Consider the following 13,354-nt stretch of genomic DNA (forward strand, 5'->3'; position numbering starts at 1 on the left):
TTTCCAGCCAACCTCACTACTGCTAAAGCTGAATTTTATCACAAAACAAACAGCTCCCTCACAGAGTCCCGGAAACTATTTGCTACATTTAAATCACTACTCAACCCTCCACCTCCTCCTCCGGCTACATGCCTTACAGCTGAAACACTTGCCTCATTCTTTACTGGGAAAGTGGCAGCCAACAGCAGCCAGTTTACTGATGTAACATGTAGCAGTCCTACTACATGCTCTGCTGCGTAGTATCCCTCTACCTACGGCGTCACTTTCTCCTCGTTTACTCCTCTCACTGAGAACGAGACACTGGCTCTCCTAACATGTAGCCGTCCTGCTACGTGTCCACTTGACCCAATTCCTTTAAACCTACTGCAAACCATTGCACCTGCAATCATTCCGGCTATCATTCACACGATCAATGCCTCTTTAACTTCTGGTGTTTTCCCAACTGCTTTCAAACAAGCGCATGTAACACCACTGCTTAAAAAGCCTTCTCTCAACCCTGCCCAGGTTGATAACTACAGACCCTTTCTCTCTTTTTCTCATAATTCTGGTCCAGAATGACCTCCTGGACCAGAACCAATCTGGTTTTAAAAAAGGACACTCTACCGAGACGGTTCTGTTGTCTGTGACTGGCTGCAGGTCAGTCCTCAGTGCTCATTCTGCTGGACCTCTCGGCCGCCTTCGACACAGTCAACCACGACTTCCTCCTAACTATACTCTCAAACATAGGGATCTCAGACAATGTGCTGTCATGGTTCAGATCATTCCTCACTGAGTGCTCATTCAAGGTGTCATGGCATGGACATCTGTCCTCAGCCCAATCGTTATCCACTGGGGTCCCCCAGGGTTTGGTACTGGGACCTCTTCTCTTCTCAATATACACCACCTCCCTAGGTCAGGTTATCCGCTCACATAGCTTTTCCTACCATTCCTTTGCTGATGACACCCAGCTATACCTGTCATTCTCACCTGAAGATCACTCAATCTCTGCACGGATATCACAGTGTCTCTCAGACATATCCGCATGGATGAAGGAGCATCACCTTCAACTAAATCTCTCAAAGACTGAACTTCTGGTCATACCAGCAAAACCATCTATTCAACACAACTTCACCATAACTCTCTCTATTTCTCTCTCCCTGACAAAGGTTGCTATAGGAACCTGGGTGTTATGGTTGATGACCAGCACTCCTTCACACACCATGTGGCTTCAGTTGCTCGATCCTGTCGCTTTGCACTTTATAACATCAGAAAAATTCAACCGTTTCTGACGCAACAGGCCACCCAACTCCTGGTACAAACAGTGGTCATCTCACGCCTCAACTACTGCAATGCCCTGCTAACTGGCCTTCTGGCCTGTTAGTAAAACCACTCCAGATGATCCAGCACCTGGTATTCAACCAGCCAAAACTGGCACAAAGCTCTTACAATGGCCTGCAAGGTGATGACAGAACATTACGCAAATGTAATGTAATGTAATGTAATGTAATGTAATGTTCCAGCTCCTCCGCTTGTTTTTCTGTTTTTCTGCACAGGCAACTACCACTGATGTCCACTAACTGTCTATTCCAAATCAGTCTCATTAGCACATAATTAGCTGGGGGGGCTTTGGTATCACTGACCTAGTGTAATTACACATCTCAATTAAGAAAGTTTTTAATCAGCATCTCTTCCTCGGTATAATAATACCAAATATGCCACTGACCCGCCTCCAACCTAATAAACTTGTGCTCCCATTTCCCATCCATCCAGACAACTTAACACAGTCCTATTCCCACAGCACTAAAACTGATTAAACACATAACTTATGTGTTCTGCCATGGCCAAAAATGCTCAATCTGCAGAGGAAAACAGGATGGGTAATGAATAGAGCACATTGATCTGGCAGCATGTTTCAAACCCTGTTTTCATCCAGCAACAGTCCTTCTGCAGAATATTTTCAGGGCTTCACTGCAGTGAACAGATTTGTATGGCTTTACTAAAAAGCTTTGCAATCATTTTGCTTTTATATCTTTTTTACACTCCTGCAGTGTAATTCTTTGTTTTTGGTGGATTTGATGGATTTTGCTATCCTCAGTCCTCAAAGCTTTATTTAAAGATTTCTTTGCTGTGTTTATTTTTCCATTGAAATGTGTTGGATGACAGTGCTTATCCAAGGACTCCTGAGATTGTGATTGAAGTTGGTGGGGGTGAAGGTTATAATAATAATGTATAACTAATATACAGTGCTTACACTGAGAAAACTGACAACAGTATATACAAATCTCTTACATCCTCTGAAGACATTTCTCTCTTTCACCTCTCTCTCTAGCTCTCTCTGACTGAACATAACCTAGAATTCGGATTCCTCCGCTCTGAAAGAAGACCTCATCACACCTGCTGTTTAAAATTATTCTTCTGCATGCTCAGTGCAATTACCTATTCTCACCAGAGAGGGCCCACAATCAACCAAATCCCAAAACTAAAAAAAAAAAAAAAAAAAAACTGGCATTTTTTTTATTTTTAGTGTATAGTGTAAATATGTATAAGATTTTCTCAACATTTTAGGTTGTATTTAAGGCAGGCTTCAACCTATGATGTCATGTGATAATGTAAATGTACTTTCATATAAACAGTGATGATCAATTACCATTACTTTTATAAATAAACGTGAGTCAGCAGTGTCTGTGTCTGTGTTGAAACCTAACTCCAGAGCGCCACCTGCTTCAAGCACCTGTCATTATCCTCCCACAGCCACAGCACTTTCTCCACCCACTGGCCACTGGAGGAACCACTCCTGAGTTCAGCCTGACCTGTTTACACCACTAAGTTGATCATTTGAAGAGACCAGTGAAGCAGATTAGCATTATGTTGCTGCATTGAAGTCTTATTCGAGATATTATTTGTGAGATGAATGCATTAATGCCACGATAAACTGATATTAGTAAGTAGAAAACTTAATAAATATAAAAACTATTAATAAAAAAAGCAAACGGTATAAACTATGGGATAGATACTAGGAGGAAATCAAGCTTTGTTTAATGCTACTGATATTTCCTGCGGGATAAAATTATCTCTTGTTAGAGACAAAAAAAAAAAATCAAACAGAAACAACCTTTTTTGGCCAAATACAATGTCACAAGTTCCAGGTTATTTCTGTTTTATTGGATGGTTGAAAAAAAAAAGAAAAGTACTTACTTTTTCTTATTAAAAATAATTAGTTCATCAGAAATTTTTGGCTATTTAAAGTGTCAAAATATCATGAGGTGCGACCGGCCCACCATGACTACTGTTTTGAAAACTTCTTTGAAATTACTCCTAACCTATATATTTTATTTTTTTGCCCTTTTCTGCATGATAAAGCATGATAAAGTGTTTTTTAGTCCTGCACAAAATTGCAATGCATTTGTAATTTTATTTACATCGTAATATACAAGCAAAATTTGTCGGAAAGTCTCCATTTTATAGAATATCATGTGGTGCGACCATCAAGAAACTACTACTTTGGGACCTTTATGTTAAAACCAATTTAAATACAGGAAGTTGCATAATTTACTAGTTTGCCAGGGACCTATGGAAGCTGCAAGCAAGTTTGTAACTCTCTCTCAAATTTGATAAAAAAATAACCTTTTTTACAGCTGGTATGAAGTTGCCACATTTGGATATCATGTGGTATGACCTCAAAAAAATAATGAATATTAGGTTATTTCTACAAATATATATTTTGATTATAAATTTCATAGTGACCTTTTGTGGGAAGTTAGCTTATTTTGTTTAGGTGGCCAATTCTCTGCCTGTAAATTCTGACTGAACTTGAAAACATCATGTGGTGCGACCAAATGTCATATGGTGCGACCATTGCAGAGTGTTTTCCATGATCGATATAAGGGCTAGATTGTCACTTTTTGTGCTTTTATATTTAGTTGATGACATGTATACATAAAGTACTATATTTTAGGGTTTTCTTTTGGAAAATATTTTAATGCAATTTGAGTCATTTTGAGTCAAAATTACAGAGAATGTTTAATCTTTGTAAAATATAATTATAAAAATGCAAAAAAAAAATAGGTATGTCTTTTAACTTTTATGTATTTCTTTAACTGTTAATCTATTTTACCAGATGCCGCTGTCAAGCAAAGTAAAAACCGCTCACCATAGGCAGCGTGTTTATTCTAATCCTGCAGCAATTAGACTTGAGGTGAGATGCTGGCCAAAATATTCAGAAATATGATGTAATGATTCCAGGCAAATTAACAACTGTTAGAGGCACCTTAAAATTTACCAGGTTTTGTCTTCAGATGCTGCACAAATAAGTTATAGGGAGGTATATAGCTGGGCAATATGGCCCCAAAAATGTTTTATTAAACTACAGATGATAAAGAAATGGTTTTGTTTTTACTCCAATTTCCCCTTAGTGCAACCAGAAACAAGCAAAAAAAAACAATTGTAACAATTGAGAACATCTAGTAATTTTTGGAAAGCTTTCTCCAACATAGTTTAGGTACTGACACAATGCACCCTCAAACCTGGCTTATTCAATTCTAGAATTAAATGTTCTTAACAAAACCATAATGTTCGCTGCACTTCAACACATCATAACACTTATGTATTACACATATTACATTGTGATGAGATTTTTGTAAACAAAAACAAAAAAGGAGGCATGTGCTAGTCTTCATCCTCCTGGTGTTGGGGCACCACTAGTAATAGGGGAAGTCTGAATAAGTGAGTTGGGTAATTGGTCATATAAATTAGGGAAAATTGGGAAAAAAATATAGAAAACAATTCTGTTTTTTTTTTGGAATTCTATTTTTGTATTTATTTATTTTGTTAAATGTATTGATTATTGATCTGTTTAAATAGTTAAATAGTAATGATACGATACTTTGTCATTTGGAGTGACCACTCATGTGGTGCAACCTATAATAACAGTACTGTATTAAATTTAAAATAAAGTATCCATTTTCTGTTGCTGAAATCTTGTATGGCAGTATGCTGAAGTTAATGGTGTTTTAGAACACATTTTAACAATTTTATAGGATTTACTGGAAAAATTACCCTATTAGCTACATTAAAGCCAGTAATTGTGACACTAAAAAACAAAATTCAGATCATTATTTACAAAAACTAAAAAATAATGCAAATACTTTATTTATAGACACTTTATATTAGTGGGAATTTGTAAAATAAAAATAAAGTATATTAAGGAAATGTATTAATTTTAACATAAATCACGGTCGCACCACATGACATTTTGTAAGGCCAAGGCCAATTCTAAATGAAAATACACTAAAATCACTCAATCTAAAATTTTAATACAAGTTTATGTGTTCACAACATTTGACATTTTTGAACAATTGCAACAGATACTCTTATTTTTTGTATATTAAAATTGGCATGTTGAAAATCCTTATACATCATTGACCCATATATAAAATATGACAAAGATATTTAATAAATACATAGATTTTAATAAAAGCCAAAAATAAGAGAACAATTATATCAAATTCAAGTATATTAAATAAAATATTATATAAATAAAATATCTATATAGAACTAACAAGTTCTAAAAAGACAGTAGTGTAGTTGCTAATTAAAGCTGGTAATAGTGGGTGCCTAATGAATAACTATTGGTTAAGCGTCTCAGTGTTTTGGTGAATTGTGGTAAAAAGCTGTTTCTCCATTTTTTCTTCTCTAACGCTGTAGAGGTGTGCCACCACAGTTCGTCAAACTACAGGAGAATTCTGCCCTCTAGAGGTTGTTAGAACAAGCTGAATATATTCAGACTTTCCACTGACCTCACACATCACTATCTTCATGTAATAATCTATTCAATACAAATTCAAGCATAATTAAGTGAATCTGCCCATAGGGCTTCATAAGTTGTTATTGTGGATTGAAGCATGCAGTATATATGCCATACAGATAAAAATATTGGGACACCTTCTCATAAATTTTAATAAAAACATTCTTTTGTAGGAACCATCTGTACTTTTACTAGATTGTGGATCACAGTTTTGAGGATTTGATTGCATTTAGCAACAACATTTTGGGAGGTCAGGATGTTAGATGATGAACGCCCCACAACCCCCCAACTCATTACGAAAGTAACTATCTTTACCACACCTGGCATTAGGCACTGTGCTGACATCAAGTTTACCTGCTCCAGAGAGTCCCATACAATTGCAAATGCTTCCCTACAAGGACTAGACAAGCTGTGTTCATGTAAACTTCACCACATCAACTTTTAGCATTACAGGAACTTTCAGGGGTCCAGTGTCTGCAGATGGGCTTTTCTCTGAGAATACGTTCCAGCTTTCAGTAAGAACAACATTTTTATTGTCTTGTGGTCAAATGTAATTTGTAATTGTAATTGTAATATATATATATATATGTATATATATATACATATATATATATATATATATATATATATATATATATATATATATATGTATATATATATACATATATATACATATATATATATATATATATATATGTTACAATTATAGTTATAGTCATGGAGTTCAAGCAGAGGTTTACAGGTTGCTACTGGATTGCTTTTCCACTCCTCCATGACGACATCACAGAGCTGCGGATATTCGAGACTTTGTGCTCCTCCACCTTCCGCTTGAGGATGCCCCACAGATGTTCTATTGGGTTTAGATCTGAGATATGCTTGATCAGTCCATCATTTTACCCTCAGCCTCTTCAATAAAGCAGTGGTAATCTTAGAGGTGTGTTTTGGGTCATTACCATGCTGGAACACTGGCCTGAGACCCAGTTTCCACCAGAGGTGGAAAAAGTACAGAAAATTTGTAATTCAGTAAAAGTACCTTTACTTTGTTAAAATTCTACTCAAGTAAAAGTAAAAGTACCCATCTAAAAATCTACTCGAGTAAAAGTAAAAAGTACTCAATTTAAAATTTACTTTGAGTAAAAGTTACTAGTTACTTTAAATTATTTGATGTTAAAAAGTACAAGTCATAAATTACGTATAGGTGACTATAAACCATATTTTTATATTTTTACAGTTCATTATTATTTTTTTAACTTGCCCTTGCTATGCTGCTATTTACATGTTTTTTAACATTCAAGCAGACTGTTTAATGTTCCCAATAAAAACTTAAGGAATTATCATTAAAAACATGAAATCATACAAAAAATAATGTTGGTCGGCGCATGTGCAGTGCCTTAAAGAAGCACATATCGATGGGTAGCATAACTCGACAGAACACCGGTTCCCCCGAGCCATGCACACAGACCCCAGGCTACACAGCTGATTTACACAGCGTCTCTCCCGCTAACCGTTATAAACACTGCTGGGAAAAGTTTAGCTGCGCTGCCATGGAGAACAAAACTCAGCACAAACTATGTGTGATAAAATCAGCAGAACATAAACACAGCGAACATTATGAGGCATTTCTCTCACCACCAAGACTTTCAGAAAGATAAACTCTATTCGTGGACACAGGATAAACATGTAACGTAGTGCAGCTTTGATATGTCTCCAGTTTAGTTCAGCGTTGTTTAATGTCTAAAAGGGATCTATGTAATCCATGATCATTAGCTGAGGTATTTAGGTTATATTTGCCTCAATCGCCTGTTAACATAGCGCTGACAGACGCATTTCATACAGCTTTCAGTGCATTTAATATACTAATGATTTAGGCGTTAATGCACGTTAGTAGCAAGGGTGTCAAAAGTATTCACATTCATTACTCAAGTAAAAGTATAGATACTAGGGTTTAAAAATACTTTTGTAGAAGTTGAAGTATCAACTCAAACCTTTTACTTAAATAAAAGTAGAAAATTACTGCCTTTAAAACTACTTAAAGTATAAAAGTAAAAGTAATGAAAGGGGAAAAATGACCTTATAAACAGAAGCCTAGGCCGCACTACAGGGGCCTATAGTGCACTACGCCCGATGACTAGATGACTATAAGAACTGAAATGGTGCTAAAAAAAAAGTCTTCAGAGATTCTGAGGGATGTTATTAAAATATTTTAAAGACAGCATAATACCTGTCCTTACTACATGCTTTCCCAATCAGCTGTAGACTGTAACTTTGCACAATGAACAAATATTGCATATAGCAATAATATAAAGTAGTAGTCAAAAGTTTGGACACATTCAATTCTCATTTTTTTCTACATTTGTAGCAGATTAATGTTAAAGCTATCAAATCTATGGCATATTACATCACAGAGTTAAACAAAACATAAAAATAGTCAACAAAACCTTGTTTTATAACTTCTTAAGCTCCAAGCCTAATTTCCACCTGAAAATACATACCCAAATTTTAAAGCTTTTTACACTAATATTAAATTATTCAGATCATTTTGATTTGATCAATTAATATTACAAAATTAACTGAAAACACTTAAAAATATACAATTGAACATGTAATATTCAAAATATGGTAAAAACAAGATTTTCAGTGCTTTTCAGATTTTCACATTTTTTTATTTTAAAATATAATATATTTATACATGTGTTTAAATAAGTGTTTTTACAGTTCTTTATTTAGCTACAAGGTGTTTACATTCACCATGTAAAATTATAAACTGCTGTCTTTCACTGGTTAGATATTATAGTGATCTGCTCCTGGGATATTTCTTTCTTTCTCCAAAGGACTGGAAACTTTATAAGAACAAAAACTAATAATTTTATAACTTATTTTGCAGTAAAGAATGTGTTACTGTATTCTATATATCTGCTCAGTAACAGTGTCGGGTTACAGACCCCTCCCCAGATCTGTCTCCGCCTAACGCGGCACCTGATTGGCCGATTCACACGTCTTTATTCAGAGAAGACTCTGTGCATTAGTAAGCTGTAAACCCAGCCAAACCTTTAAATAAAGCGTGAAATTCGATATTATAAGCACTACTTTGACAAAAATGAGGATTACTGTAAAATGAGACTGATGGATTTACTTATTTGAAGCGATTTTGAAGCAGCAGGGAGCAGTAAGCGCTGGTGTGTGTGTGTGTGTCTAGTAATGCAGGGAGTATGGAAGTAAAACAGTGTCACCAGATTTTGAATTTTTATCACTGAATTATTATTATTTTACATTGAATTATTGCATGTGATTTTTTTTGCCTCTGAATTAAACACTTTAATTTTTCAGTATATCATTTTCACTTATTTTATTTTAATGTAAAAAAATTCAAAAGCAAAAAGTTTTAAAAATTCAATTAAAATAAATTCAGGTTGCTCAAATTCGACCTGTCAAATTCGACTGCTAAAATACAACGTTCAAAATTCGCTGTCAACATCCGGGACACACAGGATGAGCAATCGATTCAGTCTTCAATCGAGCCAACAACCAGCCAATCACATCACGCTCCGAAGATCACGTGACAGGTAGCTCCCACGGCCAGCAGTAGGGCAGAGAACCGCTCAACGCGAGTCACAGCTCCGCTGCTGCTCTCGAGAAGGTGAGTGTAAAACAGCTGAAAACAGGGCATTTACCTCACCACTGTGGCCATGTAATATCACTTAAAGGGTGTAGAAATCCTCACTTTAACCAGGGTTTGCTCTGTGGTTTGTAAACATATTAAATAAAGATAGATATCCAGATATACCTTGTTAAACTAAATAAATAAATAAATAAAGCTCCTCTGTTCATTTCAGAAAGAGCTTCAAACACGAACACTAGATCGATTATTTATAAATACAGCCAGACTGTGTGGAAGATAATTACTACTGTAGAATCTGAGATAGTAACTTAGTTAGCTAAATTATAGCTACCTATCTTGCTAGTTAGCTGTGGGACTGTGCGATTATAGACAAGATTCTACCTAGTTAGCGGTTTGTTTAGCAATACCTTATTGACACTTTGCTGCAAAGTATGTTGCTCAGTGTAATGGCCACTGTCTAAATAAATATATTGAGCTATATTACACTTACTATACCCCTCTCAGGCTGGTCCTCTCATTAAATAAAGGAGATTTATTACAGTTACTATATACCTCTCAGGCTGGTAACTAGGTCTAGATGTATGTGTGGGCATTATCTAATTTGTAATCAGTGCAATATTTATTAGTGATGTCTTTTATACATTTTTATTTATATTTAGGTCATGTTAATAAATGAGAATCAAATATTGCAACCCACGAGAGAGTATTATTAGTAATATTTATTAAATGTTTTATGTTAATAATAATTATCACATTTTGTAAATGCTGTTGCTAAAAGTGAATCTGATGTTTTTATTTAAGGTTGAAAAGAAGATGGAGAAGTTTCAGCTTGCAGCTATGGAGAGTTCACCACGAAAAGAACGAAGTCAAAGAATACAAAGATCTGTCCATATTCTGAAGTCACCACTTGAAGATTTTATGCAGAATTATTTGGATTATGAATAGGAACCACATTATTTGCAACAGCTTTTATTATTTATACAAACAAGATGAACATGATATGATGTGCCAGAATAAAGGGAGGCTGCCTAAAACATACAAAAAATACAGAACACATGTAAACAACTAAAGAAAAACAGAACATTGCACATGTAAATAAATCAAATAAACACAGCACAGACTGCATGAAATTGGATTTCTTTATTTGTTCTTTAAAAGTTTGGAGAAAGGAAACCTGTGGAATACAAAAGAAACTTGAAAAATTACTGCATTTGATACATGAATATAATTAAACATTTTAAGAACATTGCCTACCTTTTATTATCCTTTCTTTTTCTGGGAGAAAATATCCTGTTTAAGAAAATGAAGAGAAGAAGTATGACTGTGTTAAACTTGGTGTTGTTTGGATTCAGTATTTACTTCATTTATATTTATATAAAACATTTTTGCAATTATTATTGCATTGGTTTTGGCACAAACCAATTACTAATGCATCTCAGAAAATCTGAAGATCATGAGAATATCATAATTTAACAGAAATTATACATTACACTACATGTAAAGTGACATATTCCAAAATTTTACCTGGCTAAAAGTTCATTAAACCAGAATTACTGTCCTAACCTTAACCCAGTTTACAAGAATATGTAGTGGTTAAAGTGATGATTTCTACACCGTTTAAGTGATATTACATGGCCACAGTGGTGAGGTAAATGCCCTGTTTTCAGCTGTTTTAAACTTACCTACTCCAGAGCAGCAGCAGCGGAGGGGGCTGTGACTCGCGTTGAGCGGTTCTCTGCCCTACTGCTGGCCGTGGGCGCTACCTGTCATGTGATCTTCGGAGCGTGATGTGATTGGCTGGTTGTTGGCTCGATTGAAGACTGAATCGATTGCTCATCCTGTGTGTCCCGGATATTGACAGCGAATTTTGAACTTTGTATTTTAGCAGTCGAATTTGACAGGTCGAATTTGAGCCACCTGAATTTATTTTAATTGAATTTTTAAAACTTGAATTTTTGCTTTTGAATTTTTTCACATTAAAATAAAATAAGTGAAAATGATATACTAAAAAATTAAAGTGTTTAATTCAGAGGCAAAAAAATCACATGCAATAATTCAATGTAAATGATGTTATGTAATAACAAAAGTTTGGGAGAAGGACCACGCCCAAACTCTACGTTCTAACTCCACCCCGTATCAATCAACCGTCCTATAAATACCTCCCCTAACTAACTATCTCTCGTGACGAAAGTTCGCAACAATCGAATTTGACGCACTCACCTGCCAGCATTTGCTCGCTCCCCATGGATCTCCAACTCACCGCCTCCGATGAGGACCTCTTCCCTCCCAGCCAGCCTGTCTCCACTCCTGCTCCACCTCGCCGGGCTCGTCTTCTGAATTCCGTAATCTCCATTCCGGCTACTCCTGGTTCTACTCCGACTACTGCTCATTCTTCCTCCCGGGTCGGTCGTCCTCACCAGTGCACCCCCGGATCTCGGCACTCCCGCCGCTCTTCTCTCCCTTCCCCTACTCCTCCTGCGCGGGCTCGCCGCTCCGGACGCCCGTCTTCCTCGGCCGGCCTCGCCGGCCCTGGGCCCCTCTCTCCTAGTAAGTCCCAGCCTCCTCGCATGTCCGATTGGACTGTTGTTAAGCTGCAGCGGGTTTTTGAAGGACTGCGGCGTCCCTTTCCCCCGTTCTGCTCCAAAAGCGGAACTTTTCACTGAACCTCTGAACAGCGCACACGAGCCGCACCGGCGGCGCGGCCTGATGACGTCACCCGCTCAACTCGCCGCCGCCGCTGCAGCTCTCGCGCCCCTGGCGCGGCACCAACTTCGCCTCAGCGCCTCGTCTCTCTTCCCCTCTGTCGTCCAACTCCCCCTCCCTCTGTCGTCCAACTCCCCCTCCCTCTGTCGTCCAACTCCCCCTCCCTCAGTCGTCCAAACCCCCTCCCTCAGTCGTCCAAACCCCCTCGCCGCTGCTGCAGCTCTCGCACCCCTGGCGCGGCAACAACTTCGCCTCAGCGCCTCGTTTCTCTCGTCTCTCTCGTTTCCCTTTTCCCCTCAGTCGTTCAAACCCCCTCTCTCAATCATCCTCCTTCTCCATTTCTGCGTTCCTCCTGCTGTTCTCCAACAGTGTTGCCAACTTGCCAACTTAGTTTTTGTTTGTTATTGAGAGTTTAAATGAACACACATGCTCTTCAGTTTCTCCTCAGCGAGCAGCAGGTGCTGCCGCGAGCCCCGCCCACGACACTCACAGCGCAGTCTCAGTCAGACCACACACTCACACCGCTCTTCAAACACGCTGCAACGAACTGCGCATACCTAAAGCCGCCGCTGACTGTCAAAAAAAAAAAAAAAAAACTTAATCATTTAATTTACGTTAAAATGGAGTTATTTTCAGAAGTCTCTGCCTATTTATAAAAGCAACAGACGTAGTTAATTTGTTAGAGTTCATTTGTAACATTTCTAACATTTAAGGGGTTTTAATCACAAATTGCAGCCAATGGCTACTTTCCTTACTGAGCAGTTGGCAACACTATTCTCCAACCCGTCCCTTCCAGCCAGCCTTTCTCCTTCTTTTACTCCGTCAATTCTCTCCCCGCCTCCTCTCTCGCCGTTTCTCACCGGGCTGCAGCACCCGCTCAGCTCCTTGCTGGAGCTTCATGACCTTCATTCTCCATCTACAGCGCCGCCCCCTCTCAGCTCGCGCTGCGGTTCATCTCCAACACTGGAACCCTGCTACATTCCAAGACGCCCCGGATCTGGAACTTCATTGACGTGTGTTTCCGTTTTTCAGTTCACCTTGCTTTCGGGTGCAAAATAACCCCAAGCTTCGACTCCTTTGCTAAGGCGCTCTGCTGGATTTGCTTAACACGGGCCCCAGTTCGTGCTCCACCTCCTGGGTAACTTAGTCATCGGTCCTCCTTCCTCGCCCCTCTCAATGGGTCTTGAAGCCATGACCAGCGCTTTCACTCGCCTCCGTGCCCCGCCGTCGGAGAACTCCGTTGGTCCCTC

General features: G+C 38.0%; 1 long non-coding RNA gene across 1 annotated transcript; it reads left to right on the forward strand.

The window, feature by feature from the left end:
• The first annotated feature begins 9,181 nt into the window (after positions 1 to 9,181).
• Positions 9,182 to 10,649, forward strand: LOC111191541 (uncharacterized). The gene is made up of 2 exons (XR_002649515.2): positions 9,182 to 9,419; positions 10,203 to 10,649. It is a non-coding gene; the product is annotated as an uncharacterized LOC111191541 (long non-coding RNA).
• Positions 10,650 to 13,354: the final 2,705 nt, after the last annotated feature.

This window comes from Astyanax mexicanus, chromosome 3 (genome assembly GCF_023375975.1).
Source record: "Astyanax mexicanus isolate ESR-SI-001 chromosome 3, AstMex3_surface, whole genome shotgun sequence".
NCBI lineage: Eukaryota > Metazoa > Chordata > Actinopteri > Characiformes > Acestrorhamphidae > Astyanax > Astyanax mexicanus.